Raw genomic sequence first — 14,892 nt, 5'->3', positions numbered from 1 at the left:
GTCAGCCCTTCTCAGCAGAAATTGTTCCTTCTGCAGGTCACAAGAGCCTTCTGTGAAGGCTACTTTAGCAAAAGATGAGAAGTAGCCTCCCCAAAGCTATCTCCTGTGTTTCTCTCTGAGATACCCGGGCAGAGTAGCAGAGTCAAATAAGGAGATAGTTTCAGATAAAGTATGATGAGACGACCTTTTTGAGGCACCTGCATGAGTGGCGTTTATTGAGACTAAAGGTTAAAATATTGAGCACTCCTCTTGCCACTGGATCTTGCCATCAAGAAGTCCAGAAAGACTTCCCATCTCCCAGTTGTCTCTGCTCTTACCTCTTCTCTTCAGTGCTCAGCCCACAAGGTTGTCTTCTTGAAACCCAGCTCTCCTCTCCACCATGACACAGAAAGAGACAGTCAGTCACCTTGGCTTCCTGCTGTGCTTCTCGTTTGATTCCTGTCTCACCACCTCTCTGTCTGACCGATTTCCTCCCCTGTGCAGCCTTTGCTCGGCAAAACCCCATGTGATCTGCCACAAGATGATAATCTCACCTCACCCTGCCTGAGCAACACCAAAGCTGCCTCTTGCCGTATGGGTGGCTGACTGAAGCCATCCTTTGCCTGTCTAAATTGCCAAGATGCATCACTGCTCTTCCAATGCCGGTGCAAGCTGCTTGAATTGAGCCGAACTTCACCATTCACTCCAGGCAGTGGAAAATTTACTTTTTGGAACTATACCTCTGATTCCCATGTTGGCAAGGATATTCTGGGTGCTGTAGTACACAAAATTAGCTTTTACAAGACTACTTCTCACACATCTGATATCTACTATTCACCAAAGATATGATGATGATGATGATGATGATGATGATGATGATTTTTTTATCTGTATCAGAAGTGACTTGAGAAATTGCGAGTCACTTCTGGTGTGAGAGAACTGGCCGTCATCAATGCATTGCCCAGAGGACGCCTGAATGTTTTGATGTTTTTAATCATCCTTGTGGGAGGCTTCTCTCATGTCCCCATATGGGGAGCTGGAGCTGACAGAGGGAGCTCATCTGCGCTCTTTCCGGGTTGGATTCGAACTGGCAACCTTCAGGTCAGCAACCCAACCTTCAAGTCAGCAGTCCTGTCGGCACAAGAGTTTAACCACGGCACCACCGAGGACTCCGATGATGATGATGATGATGATGATGATGATGATGATGATGAATTTATTACCCACCTCTTCCTGTGACTGTATCCTGTATTCTGTTGGTGTTCATCAATACATTTTTTTAAAAGGAAAAAGATCCAAATGACATTTTGCCAATGTTCCTATCCCCTCCTTTTTCTGCGGTATTCCATAATATCTTATTCTTATTTGACAGGTGATTTTTTTAAACTAACACATTTGACCATCACATGAATTGTGACATAGTTAAATAGGTGTTTCTGGCCCCTTACCCTCCCTCCCTTCAAGTTGTTATATTATCTTTCCTTTGAGGTTTGAAATACCTGTAATGCTCAAGTGTAAGTTGAATGCTTCTCTGCTTAGCAAAGAAGGTGCCACTTTGTCTTTAACCTGCATTATAAAAATATCTTGGGGCAGCCCCATATGAAGTTGTAGATTTTATGATAAATGAGGTGATGATAGAAAATAGTCAACATTATATTGCCTAATAGGGCCTTTTCTGTAGGCAAAGGTGCGTGTTCTCTAAGTTGAATGTGTAATTATAGCAAAGCAATCATTCTCTTCCCAAATTAATTACGCCCCCCCTTGAAGCTATTAAAAATACACTACCAAATACAGTGCAATGCTCAAGGGATAAACTCTGGATAAACACTACCTAACTGGATATTAACACTACCATAACCACCACAGGCACAACAAGATCCAAAGCTTCTTGATTCTGGCTGCCCATCTTTTTGTTGAGTTCTTTAAAGCTTGAGAATAGCATTCTCAAGACTATAGAATTTCCATTTCAGAAGCTGTTGTTCCACTCTGTGTGGGTTTCTAAATGTCATGGAGCAGAGCTCTGATTGAAATTGCATGTTACTACTATATTCTAAACAGCAAAAAACATTAACTACATGTAATCTACATTATCTGATCTAAGGACTTTACATTCTCTGTCTGATGGTTATATTTTCTCAATTGTCTTCACACAAATGTCAGGATAATTGAGTCTTTCCATCTTAGAGCATATATAATTATTGCTGCCATTGTCATGTAATCCCTCTCTCGTCTTTATTTTCTACTGGTCATTTTCCAACACTAACAAGTCTTTAAGAACAAGCAGTGTTTTGAGCAGGGTACCTAGACTTTTTCTAGAACTAGTGATTTAAAACAGCCAGGGGGTCAGGGGACATAAAGAAAATCCACTTAGTTGGCCATGGTGTCATTTTAATATTAAAACCCAAACGTTTCTGTGATTCATGAGATTGCAGGTATGAAGTGTGTGATGTTGGAGGGAGTACACCAGAAAAATAAGACCTGGTTGTGATAAATAACATTTCCCTCTGAATAATGGGTGGATGGGGGACAAATAATGTTGCCTGGTTTTCAAAATAACAATAGGAGGAAGATGCAAGTCATGGCATGCAAGATTGACAGTAACAAGAAAATGTTAACCATCTTGCACTATATTGAAATATCAAATGATTTTAGTCAACGTAGCCAATTCTAAGCTTTGTTTCAATTTCTTGTAGTATGGGTTTTCATTGTTTTGTGTTGTATTTACTTTTAATATTATAGGCTGTCTTGAATTTTTTTGGGCAAGGTTCTAGAGCGAGTGGTGGCTTCTTAGCTCCAGGGATTATTGGATGAGGCCGATTATCTTGATCCTTCACAATCTGGTTTTAGGTCTTGTTACAGAATGGAGATGGTTTTGGTCGCCTTAGTGGACGACCTCCACAAAGAACTAGACAGAGGGAGTGTGTCTCTCCCTACTGGTTCTCTTGAATCCCTTAGCAGCTTTTAATACCTTTGACCATGGTATCCTTCTAGGCTGGCTTTCTGGAATGGGTCTTGGAGGCACTGCTATGCAGTGGCTCCACGCCTTCCTGGAGGATCATACCCAGATGGTGATGTTGAGGGAGACCACAAGGGGTCCCACAAGGTTCTAAAATGATCAAAGGTCTGGAGAACAAGCCCTATGAGGAGCGGCTTAAAGAACTGGGCATGTTTAGCCTTCAGAAGAGAAGGCTAAGAGGAGACATGATAGCCATGTACAAATATGTGAGGGGAAGTCATAGGGAGGAGGGAGCAAGTTTGTTTTCTGCTGCCCTGCAGACTAGGACGAGGAACAATGGCTTCAAACTACAGGAAAGGAGATTCCACTGGAACATTGAGAAAAACTTCCTCACTGTGAGAGCTGTTCGGCAGTGGAACTCTCTGCCCCGGACTGTGGTAGAGGCTCCTTCTTTGGAGGGTTTTAAACAGAGGCTGGATGGCCATCTGTCGGGGGTGCTTTGAATGCGATTTCCTGCTTCTTGACAGGGGTTTGGACTGGATGGCCCATGAGGTCTCTTCCAACTCTATTATTCTATGATTCTATTATTCTTTCCCGCATGCTTTTCGACATCTACATGAAACTGCAGAGTGAGGTCATCTGGAGTTTTGGAGTTGGGTGTCATCTCTTTTCCACCACAGTCCAAGGAAGCTCCCTGGATCCTAGAGCAGTGCCTGGCAGCTGTGATGGACTGGATGAGGGCTAACAAGCTGAGGCTAAATCCAGACAAGACAGAGGTCCTCCTTAAGAGTTGCGAGGCCTATCGGGATATAGGGTGGCATCCTGTGCTCAACGGGATTACACTCTCCCTGAGGACACAGATCCGGACTCATCATTGACACTTGAACCTCAGGTGTTGGTGATGGCTGGATGGGCTTTTGCAAAGTTAAAACTTGTGTGCCAGCTGTGGCCAAACCTCGAGAAGTCTGACTTGGCCATGGTGGTTCACGCCTTAGTTACATATAGAATGGACTATTGCAATGCACTCTACGTGGAGCTGTCTTTGAAGACGGCTCGGAAACTGCAATTAGTGCAAAGGTCGGTAGCCAGATTCCTAACAGAAGCCAGCTATAGGGAGCACACTACGCCCCTATTGAAGCAGCTCCACTGGCTGCCAACAAGTGTCCGATCACAATTCAAAGTGCAAGTTATTGCCTACAAAGCCCTACACAGCTCAGATCCATCCTATCTCTTCTCGGGGGTGGTCCTCTGGCTTTGGAATGCCCTCCCCAGGGATAGTAATCTGTACTATGTTTTTATTGTTTTTTAATTTGAGTAATGTGTTGTTTTTATCTCAACTAATGTTGTCATTGTTTAATATGTTGATGTAATTTTACCTTTATTTATGTGTTATGTGGCAACTATATGTCCTTTTGAGAGATGGTGGCGGGCAGGGCTGTAGCCGGGGGGGGGGGGGGGGGGTAGGAGTTCGACCTGCCCCTGAAATTTTTCAGTTTTTTTTAAAAAAAAAAACCTAAAAAAAAACCTAACCCTGGTTTACTCATGAATTTTAACTGATTAACCAAATCCCCATGAGTGTCCACTGAAGTTTATCGATGGAGCCTGATTTCTAAATTATTATTATTGACAAAAAGACATAGTATGACACAGCAAACAAGATAGATATGCCTATTATTATTATTATTATTATTATTATTATTATTATTATTATTATTATTAAATCCTATGCTGCAAGAAAGACGGGATAATAGATAGATGATTGATTGATAGATAGAATAGGTAAAGGTAAAGGTTTTCCCCTGACGTTAAGTCCAGTCATGTCTGACTCTGGGGGTTGGTGCTCATCTCCATTTCTAAGCCGAAGAGCCAGCGTTGTCCGTAGACACCTCCAAGGTCATGTGGCTGGCATGACTGCATGGAGCGCTGTTACCTTCCCGCCGGAGCGGTACCTATTGATCTACTCACATTGGCATGTTTTCGAACTGCTAGGTTGGCAGGAGCTGGAGCAACAGCAACAGCTCACGCCGCTCCCAGGGATTGAACCTGGGACCTTTCAGTCTCCAGCTCAGTTCTTTAACACACTTTGCCACTGGGGCTCCGATAGATAGAATATTATACAGATTTATAAAGCATATAGTCTGAAAATTTCTGACTTTTTGGAGGACCTGCACACCAAAATGCAGGATTTTAGGAATCCTTTCCAGTCTTTATGAAAAGAAAAGCCTTTCAATCTTCAAATAAGGGGCATCCCTTATCATAAAGGGCATCAACCCGCCATATAGGGGACAATCTTTATTATAAGAGGCACTGGCAACCCTAAGGGCAAAAGATTGCAACCTGCATACTCAGACCTTGGAGAGAAGCGCTGAATGGAGCAAGTATGTGCAACATCAGCAAAGATTATGAAACTTCTGGATTGACCAGGTATGGGATAAATGCCAGGAGTCTGGCAAAAGGGCAACAGGAAATTTCAGGTTTCAGCATGCTGCTGCCAACAATCCCCACTTTTTCCTCCATCTCTTATATTTTTATCACAGGGTTGAGATATGTGTTTGGTGAGTTGAACTGCCTTAAATGCAAACATAACTTAAAACAGTTTGGATATGAATATATCTTGACTTGGAGAATGGAGCACCAATTGGGATGAAACTATCCCTGGGCAGTGTCTATGTTACAACCCATGACCTTATTTGGACTCTAAGCCAGAGTCGTAGGTTAGTATCATCTAGAGTAATAGTAGTTGTAGTAATAGTAGTAGTTGTGTGCTTTCAAGTTGTTCTGTTTTATGGTGACTCTAAGATAAATTTATCATTGGATTTTCTTGGCTGAATTTATTCAGGGGACTTGTTCTTGTCATCTTTGACAGAGGAGAAGTGTGACTTGCCCAAGGCCACCTAATAGGTTCCCATGGCCAAGTGAGATTTGAACCCTGGTCTCCAGAGCATCATGGTTGCTCTAGACCAGGGGTCCCCAAACTAAGGCCCGGGGGCCACATGCGGCCCATCGAAGCCATTTATCTGGCCCCCGCCTCCTCCCTTGCCCAGTGCGCTCCTTCCAGAGCTTTGCTAGTTTATAATGGTATTTTAATTATTATTTAATAAACAATTAATTATTAAGGGAGTGCTTTGCTAGTGCTTTTGGTGCACAAAGGCAGAAGGGGGCTGGACTAAATGGCCCAAGGGGTCTCTTCCAATCCTCTTTATTATTATTATTATTATTATTATTATTATTATTATTATTATTGACACAAAGACACAGTATAACACAGCAAACGAGATATATATGCTGGATTTCATATCACAAATCACAAGTTCCCAAGCGTTTAGGGGTGTGATGTATTATTATTATTATTTTATTGTATGACACAGCAAACAAGATAGATATGCTGGATTTCGTTTCACAAAATCACAAATCGAACACTCCCCAAGTGTCTAGGACTGTGTGATGTATTTTCGGATGATGCGTGCAGATCCCAGTAGGGTGGCCTTTTGCAGTTGGCAGATCATGATTTTGTCAATGTCTATTGTTTCCAAATGCCGGCTGAGATCTTTTGGCACGGCACCCAGTGTGCCCATCACCACCGGGACCACCTGCACTGGTTTCTGCCAGAGTCTTTGAAGTTCAGTCTTGAGGTCCTGGTAGTGGCTGAGTTTTTCCTGTTGTTTTTTGCCAATGCGACTGTCACCTGGGATGGCAACATCAATGATCCAAACCTTTTTCTTTTCCACAACTGTGATGTGTGGTGTGTTGTGTTCCAGAACTTTGTCAGTCTGGATTCGGAAGTCCCACAGTATCTTTGCGTGTTCATTTTCCACGACCTTTGCAGGTTATTATTATTATCATTATTATCATTATCATTATTAACAACATTGAGGCTGGGTGGCCTTCTGTCAGGGGTGCTTTGCTTGTGCTTTTGGTGCACAAAGGTAGAAGAGGGTTGGACTCAATGGCCTAAGGGGTATCTTCCAACCCTCTTTATTATTTTTATTATGATTAAGATTATAATTAACATTGAGGCTGTATTTGTTCCCATTTGGGTTTTTTTCACTTCAAAATAAGATATGTGCAGTGTACATAGGAATTTGTTTATAGTTTTTTTTTTTCAACTATAATCCAGCCCTACAACGGTTGGAGGGACCGTGAACTGGCCCCCTGTTTAAAAAGTTTGGGGACCCCTGCTCTAGACCCGTAGAATAAATGGAAACAAATCAAGAGTTGTGTCAGCAATACTGCAGTGGGCTTCACTTTGAGACTAATCATTGAATTTTGGCCAGAAGCTTGAAGGCATTGTGACTAATTTTGGAAAGTGGCTCTTGTGATTTCCTTTGCACAGTTTCTACCTTACTTACAGTTCTGTAGTCTTTGAACTTAAAATCGTATCGAAACTTGCCATGTAAACAGATTTAGCTGAAATTTAAAAAGCACAGCACTGCCCACCTTGAGTCATTCTCATCCTACATTACGTAGCAGCTCTTAAAACTGGGACGCAAATTTCTTATTGTACCCAAGGGGAAACTTAAGACTCTAGCTTGCCTGAAAACCACATCCTCTGATCTGGAAGCCCTCTTGCTGGTGTTAAATGCATTAGAATAGGGTGATTATAACCCTTTGATATGGCAAAAGGCTTATGGTGTTATTCAAGCTTCAGTTGCTGCTGGCTGTGGATCTGAAAAGTTCTGGGCCATGTTTAGACCTGCCAAGCTGCAGAGTTGTCACTGCATAGGATGCCTCATCACCTCCCAAGAAACTGATCTGTCCTATGTGGTTATTGAGAACAGCTACAAAGAACATGGTATTTCATATTTGCCAAAAGACACAGGATGTAGGCAACAGACTCCCAATGCCAGCCACACACGTCTTGTTTCAGCACCAAAAAATCAGAGGTATGTTTGATAGAATATTGCCTTTAAAGGGAGCAGAGCCTACCTGATCCAGTATCAAAGCTGCTTTTCCTTCTTGGCCATGAAGCAAATAGGCAATTTCAAACAGTTTCAAAGACATATAGGTGCCCACCCCCACCCGTGCAGCTGCATGATTTCCTTAAAATGCTGTGGTTTACCAAAATAGCTGCGCTGTTTCCTCTAAGTGCTTTGATGCTGACATTTTTAAAAGCACCTCATTACATTGCTGGGGCAAACCTTCAACCATTTCTTTCTTGGTGTCCATCAGCAGTACCAGCATTGGACACAGATGTGAAGGACATGCTAGGTCAGTGGGTCTCAAACTCGGGTCCCCAGATGTTTTTGGCCTACAACTCCCAGAAATCCCAGCCAGTTTACCAGCTGTTAGGATTTCTGGGAGTTGAAGTCCAAAAACATCTGGGGACCCCAGGTTGAAAAGCACTGTGCTAGATATATAGTCCCTTTGTCTCCAGACTCCAGCCCATGTTCCTTATTTTTTATAATAAATTGTTTTTGCGGTGAGCAACAGTAATAAAAATGTGGAAGAGGACAATAGTGTATTTTTAAAAAGTTATTATTCCAGAAAATGACAGTAGCAGGGACTGGTTGAGTAGGTGCCTCTTTACTTCAAAACAAGGTTCCAACACATCTGAAGGAGGATCTTGTGTAACCTCTTCTGAAGAAAACAAACAAACCTCCCTGTACTTTACTACCGGTATATACATTATTATAACAGTCATGAGCAAGGTTTGTGGTGGCTTCTCAGCACCAGGGATTTCTAGACCAGATATATTATCTAAATGCATTTCAGTCTGATTTCAGCTGTCGTCATGGGACAGAAACAGCTTTGGTAGCCTTTGTAAATGAGCTACTCTGGGAAGAAGGGAGGAAGGGTGTATCCCTGTTGTTTTTCTTGGACTTATTGACTCAATTCAATACTATCACGCATGGCATCTTTCTGAACTGCCTTTCTGGGATGGGCCTTAAAGGTGCCTCCATTCTTTTCTTGGAGGCACACTCTCAGAAGGTCTGTGAACTCCTTGGCCATTGCTCCATGAAGTCTTTCAGCTTTGTCACCTTTGCTATGTAATATGTGCATGAAGCTGCTAATAGAGGCTTCTGGAGCTTTGGATCAGGGGTCACTAGCATGCTGATGATAACCTCTAGTACTCCTTTTCCCTAGTTCCTAGGAAGCTATTTCTGTGCTAAACCAGTTCCTGACAACTGTGGCAGACTGGATGAGGGTGAATAAACTGAAACTTAATTAAAACAAGATAGAAGTGCTCCTGGTCAGACAAAAGACAGATCTGGTAATAAGGATCCAGGCTGTGTTAGATGAGATTACATTCCCCCTCGACATACAATTTGAAGTTTGGGTTGTATGCCTGGATCAATTTCTAATCCTGGCCACACAAGTTTCAGTAGCAAACAGGAGTGCATTTGAACAGTTAGTGCACCAATGGAAACTACCAACAGTAACTTCCTGGAGAATTTGGATCTAGCTACGGTGGTTCACATTGAACTGCTTTTGAAAAGTGCTCAGAAATATCAATTGGCCCAAAGGTGGCAGCCAGCTGTTCATTGGGGTTGAACACATCAAATAACAGAACTTCGTGCAAGAATAAAATTTTAAACATTAACATAGGTAAAGGTAAAGGTTTCCCCTGATGTTAAGTCCATTCGTGTCCGACTCTGGGGGTTGGTGCTCATCTCCATTTCTAAGCCGAAAAGCCCCCGATGGCGTAGTGGACTAAAGCCTTGTGACTTGAAGGTTGGGTTGCTGACCTGAAAGCTGCCAGGTTTGAATCCCACCCGGGGAGAGTGCGGATGAGCTCCCTCTATCAGCTCCAGCTCCATGCGAGGACATGAGAGAAGCCTCCCACAGGGATGGTAAAAACATCAAAAACATCCTGGCGTCCCCTGGGCAACGTCCTTGCAGACGGCCAATTCTCTCACTCCAGAAGCAACTCCGAAAAAAACACACCAAAAAAAACCCTCCAAGGTCATGTGGCCGGCATGACTGCATGGAACGCTGTTACCTTTCCGCCAGAGTGGTACCTATTAATCTACTCACATTTGCATGTTTTTGAACTGCTAGGTTGGCAAAAGCTGGAGCTAACAGCGGGCGCTTACTCCGCTCCCCGGATTTGAACCTGGGACCTTTGCAAGTTCAGCAACTCAGCACTTTAACACACTGAGCCACTGAAGGATAAAATACAAAATTTAAACACAAAAGTGAGAATCATAAAAACGAGCTGGGCAAAGTGCGCCAAGTGAACTTTGTAAACATGAGGTAGTTGATTTGAAGGACTGTATTTCCCATTATGAGCCCATTAGAGCTCTGAGAGCATCTAAAGAAACCCTTCTCAGCCTTGTTTAGTAGGGGGACAAGGGAGAGGGTCTTTTTAATGGTTGGTTCCAGATTTTGGAAGTCTCCCCCTAGAGAGACCAGGATGGCAACATTCTTGCTTTTCTTCTGTTGGCAGGTCAAAACATTATGGTGCCATCAAGCTTTTACAAACTGACTAGGATTGGGCTTTTAATTGTGTAAAATTCTGTTCATAGAAGGTTAGTTCATAACTTTGCAATATTTTTAATTTGTTTGTCTTTTAAATAACTTGTATATCTGGACTTAACGTCAGGGGAAACCTTTACCTATTACCTATATCTATGCTTTTATTGAAGGTTTTTTGTATTCTTTGTAATTTGTTTTCTTTTAAAATACACTAGGTTGTTAGACACCTTGAATCTCCTCATTGAGACAAAGTAAAAGGTAAAGGTGTTCCCCTGACATTAAGTCTAGTCATGTCCAACTCTGGGGGTTGGTACTCATCTCCATTTCTAAGCTGAAGAGCTGGTGTTGTCCGTAGACACCTCCAAGCTCATGTGGCCGGCATGACTGCATGGAGCGCTGTTACCGTCCCGCTGGAGTGCTACCTATTGACATATTCACATTTCATATTTTGGAGGTGGGACCAAAACCTAAACAGAAAATACATTTATATTTCATTTATACCATATACATATAGCATCTATTTCATTTTATAAGCGATCTTCTTAATAATTTTGGGCATGAAACAAAGGTTGTGCACAGTAAGTTATCACAAAGTAAAGGGGTCGCCTACTGTCTCAGCCACCCATATCGACTATTTTGGATTTTGGAGGCATTCAGAATACTAGATTCTGCCTAAGGCTAAGCTTGCAGCCACAAACAGTATGTAGAAGAGAAGAGTGCTTAGAAATATTCAGTCCATTGCTGTGTCACTGGAGGCAGTTTATGCAGTTCTAGAGATGTTAGAGAACTAAAGGAAGAAATGAAACTCTGCTTCACAGTATTATGGACTTGCAGCTCCGCCAGCTCCAGAGGATATATCGTCTCCAGACCGTCTTTATGTCCTTTTGCTCTTATACTTGTTTCATTGTAGCCTTCATTGTCTCCACTTTTCCTTCAATTTTACTTTCACAGTCTGCCCCGGTTACCGTGTGGCTCCTCAGTCCCAAGCAGGGCTTCTCTCTCCTTTCTTTTCCCCATTTCCACTGCTCCTTTACATGCCCCAACCCTGGGTCAACTTCCATACCCTAAATATCCAAGACCAGATGTGCCCAGTATCTGCTCATCAGGCGATGCCGGATCCCTTATGTGTGTGTGTTGTAATATTTTATATTTCATAATTTTCTAAGATATCTTTGGAGCCACGGAGCCACCACTACCACCTTGGTGACCTTTCATGGGCACTTCTTGACCTGGAATTCCTCTTCTGTGTCCCTGGTCTTCACCTCACCAAAAAACTCAAGCACCCATCATCTTTGGAATCAATCAATCTCTATTGATTCCAGGTTGGACTGACTGCACAAAGGATGACCAGACACTGAATTGGGCTAACCTTTTTGTGGCATATGGACATAAAGGACTCATAATCACGTGGCACCTTTCCTGGAGCTTGGAAGGTCCAGCCACTGTTTTTCCTGAGTGTCATTGTGTTTTTCCTGAGGCTGGTCATTGGATGACCAGCCTCATTATAATTCTATCCTGAATGTTATTAGGCTCCTTTCATCAGGGTATTTTAATCTAATGATTTTATCTTATATTGCTGCTATAGTCTCTCCCCCCCCCCACCTTTGAAGTGGACGGATTTGCATTGGTGGTTGTTTGATATTATTACTGTTATATAAACCTTTGTTTTAACTTCTGTTTTATCATCTTCTTGTGTTTTAAACTGTGTATATTGTTTAATGTATTTGTGCTGTTACTTGGGAGAGAAAGTGAAAATATTACTCCCATGGCTGAACCAGATGTTCTTAGTTCCCCAGAGCATGTGTCCTTCAACAGAAGGGAGTTTTTGCATCACCAGAGATCTGAAAAACAAGGACTCCGCAGGAGTAACCACTTGGCACCTCGAGGGGATAATGGATAGAAGGTTTTCCCTTGAGAACCTTTAGGGAGTTTGGCTTCCCTTGTTTGTGATCAATTTGGGTTCCATAAAAGTGTTTTACACCGTGGACACTTTGCGGTGTCAACGTTGCTATTTCCTGAAAAAGGTTCACCGACTCTAGCTCCTGCTTCTTCCAAGCCAAATTTCCAGATCTTGGCAGCCAAGGCAAGTAGACCCGGAGTAAGTCTACTTCCTTGCCTTGTTCCTAAACCAAGTTTTGCCTCAGCTTCATCATGTTCCTGCTTCGATATCAAGAACTTTCTAGTGACTTTGGACTTTGTTATTCAGTCTTGCTTCCTTGTTGTTCCCCGCTCAATAACTTTCCAACAGTTTTGAGCATGTTTCGGTTTCTGGACTTTGGACAATAATATTGGACATTTCCCTTCAATTCTTTGGACTAATTCATACCTTTTCATAAAGGAATATTATATTCTCAACCTTTCCACCTATTCATTCCTGAATTTATAATTGTTTTAATAAAGATATTATATGATTATTGGTCTCTGTCTGGTTTCCAGTGCTCACGCTGCCTTGGGGTGCAACAGTCATTTTCCCTTTCCCAGGGATGGATTCCTTAATCCCATCATTCTGGACAACATGTTTGTAAAATCAACAATGGACACAGGTGCCATCAGTGCCACCTAATGGGTCATTAATTGGACAATCACCAAAACAATAATCTTCAGGGGCCTGATGGCCCTGCTTTGTTAGCCTAGAGCAGTGGTTCCCAAACTTATTTGGCCTACCGCCCCCTTTCCAGAAAAAATATTACTCAGTGCCCCCCGGGAATTAATTTTTTTAAACATTTTAATAGCAATTAAACAGAAATATATATGTATTAATGTTTCTACCTTTTTCGTAAAATATAGTAAAGAAAGATGTAAATTAGAAACATTAAAGTTTGAAATTATGGAACTATTTTTTGAACTCAGAATAAAAAGGTAATACAGTTATTCATCGCCCCCAAATGCACCTGTGGCCATCACCGCCCCCTCGGATCACTGTAGCGCCCACCAGGGGGCGGTAGCATCCACTTTGGGAATCACTGGCCTAGAGGTTAAGACACTGTAACCCATTCATAAAACTCTATTCTCCTTTGTTTCTCTTGACCATCCCACCCTCTGGTTGACATTGGAGAGCTGAAATCTGCATTGGAAGCAGAGAAAGCTCTCTGATTGGCTGCCAGGTGCCGCAGCCCCTCCACATGGAGGAAATCCTCCCTCAAGTAATGTCAGAGCCGATTCCGCGAATCAGCACGAAGCCAGCCCCAGTGCAAAAAACAAAATACTGAACTGTATGTCAGGTCTCATCCACATATTGGATTTCACTATCCATGGTCCGGATCTCACTATCAGCAAACTGCTCTAAATTGCTCAATTCCAAAACTAGACCTATCTCTGAAATATTTATGCTCAGAGCAAATTATACAGCATGAGGAGGTCATGAATGCTTTCTCCCTGTGATGTCCAAGTCGAAGATTGCTTGTTGTTGTTCTTACTATTTTGAAGGGGGAAACAACACACAAACACACACCAATGCCTTTTTGAACTTACAGGGTATATTTTAACTGGGAATATATTTTTTTAAAAAAAACTTTGGATGAATCTGGGAAACCATTTCCCACAGAAGGACAGCTGCAAGTTTTAAGTTTTTGTCAAATATGTTGTGTTGTTGTTTCGGGCTTGTCCCTGTTGTGAGCTGCCCCGAGTCCCTTCGGGGAGATGGGGCGGGATATAAAAAATAAAGTTTATTATTATTATTACGAGGGCTATCCAGAAAGTAGGTTACGTTTTGGATTTTAAAAAGGACAAAGTATAGGATAAATAATTTACCATATGCAGCTGAAAGACACATCCCAAAACTACAATCTCATGTAATCCCCATTTAAATTTAGCCACGTTTCTTATAAATGAGTTTGAAAAGTACCAGTAAGTACCAGTAAATTCCCCGCTTGTGTCCTCAGCTCTTGCCCCTTCTCCCTTCCTGCAGCGTAGCCAAAACGCTGCGCTGCCTGCCAGCCACGCCCCCATTGTTGGAAACGGAGGAGAGAGGCGGCAAATTTACTGGTGCAGTACTTTTCAAACTCATTTATCTATAAGAAACGTGGCTAAATTTAAATGGGGATTACATGAGATTGTAGTTTTGGGATGTGTCTTTCAGCTGCATATAGTAAATGATTTATCCTATACTTTGTCCTTTTTAAAATCCAAAACGTAACCTACTTTCTGGATAGCCCTCGTATTATTAAGTGTAGGACCTCTGTAGCCCTAAAGAATACCTAGTTGCCTTTCTCCATTCCTTTCAGTTCCGCCACATGAATTCCCCAAGATTGTCCCACATATCCCATATCTGCCCCATTTCAAATGTGCAAATCATAGTACAGCAGGCATTCGAAAGGTTAGAGGTGTAGGACCCATATGAAAGTGGGAAGCTGCAAATAAAAAACATGCTTGATTTAACCCGATAGAGCGCCTCCCTTTGACTCTTTAGGTGCCATAGCATATACAGTCAACACCTAGCAGAAGTTGCACTGGAGGAGCTGGAGATTCCTAGAGAGAGCATATTAATAAAATGTACACACGTTAAATCTGCGTATGTGGACGGCCCACTGTATAACACTGAA

General features: G+C 42.3%; 1 protein-coding gene across 2 annotated transcripts in view; it reads right to left on the bottom strand.

Annotated features, from left to right (window-relative positions):
- rasal3 (RAS protein activator like 3) overlaps positions 1-7,893 on the bottom strand; it is a 65,993-nt gene extending 58,100 nt beyond the window's left edge. The window contains exon 1 of one of the 2 annotated variants that reach the window (XM_016991155.2): positions 7,862-7,893. The gene's annotated coding sequence lies outside the window, so the exon portion shown is untranslated. Of the gene's footprint in view, positions 1-317; positions 675-7,861 lie in introns of those variants that run through there. The other variant, XM_016991154.2, reaches the window with a different exon arrangement.
- Positions 7,894-14,892: the final 6,999 nt, after the last annotated feature.

This window comes from Anolis carolinensis, chromosome 2, assembly GCF_035594765.1.
Source record: "Anolis carolinensis isolate JA03-04 chromosome 2, rAnoCar3.1.pri, whole genome shotgun sequence".
Classification (NCBI taxonomy): domain Eukaryota; kingdom Metazoa; phylum Chordata; class Lepidosauria; order Squamata; family Dactyloidae; genus Anolis; species Anolis carolinensis.
Note: the sequence above shows the minus strand (reverse complement) of the source record. Positions and strands in the feature narration are given on the sequence as shown.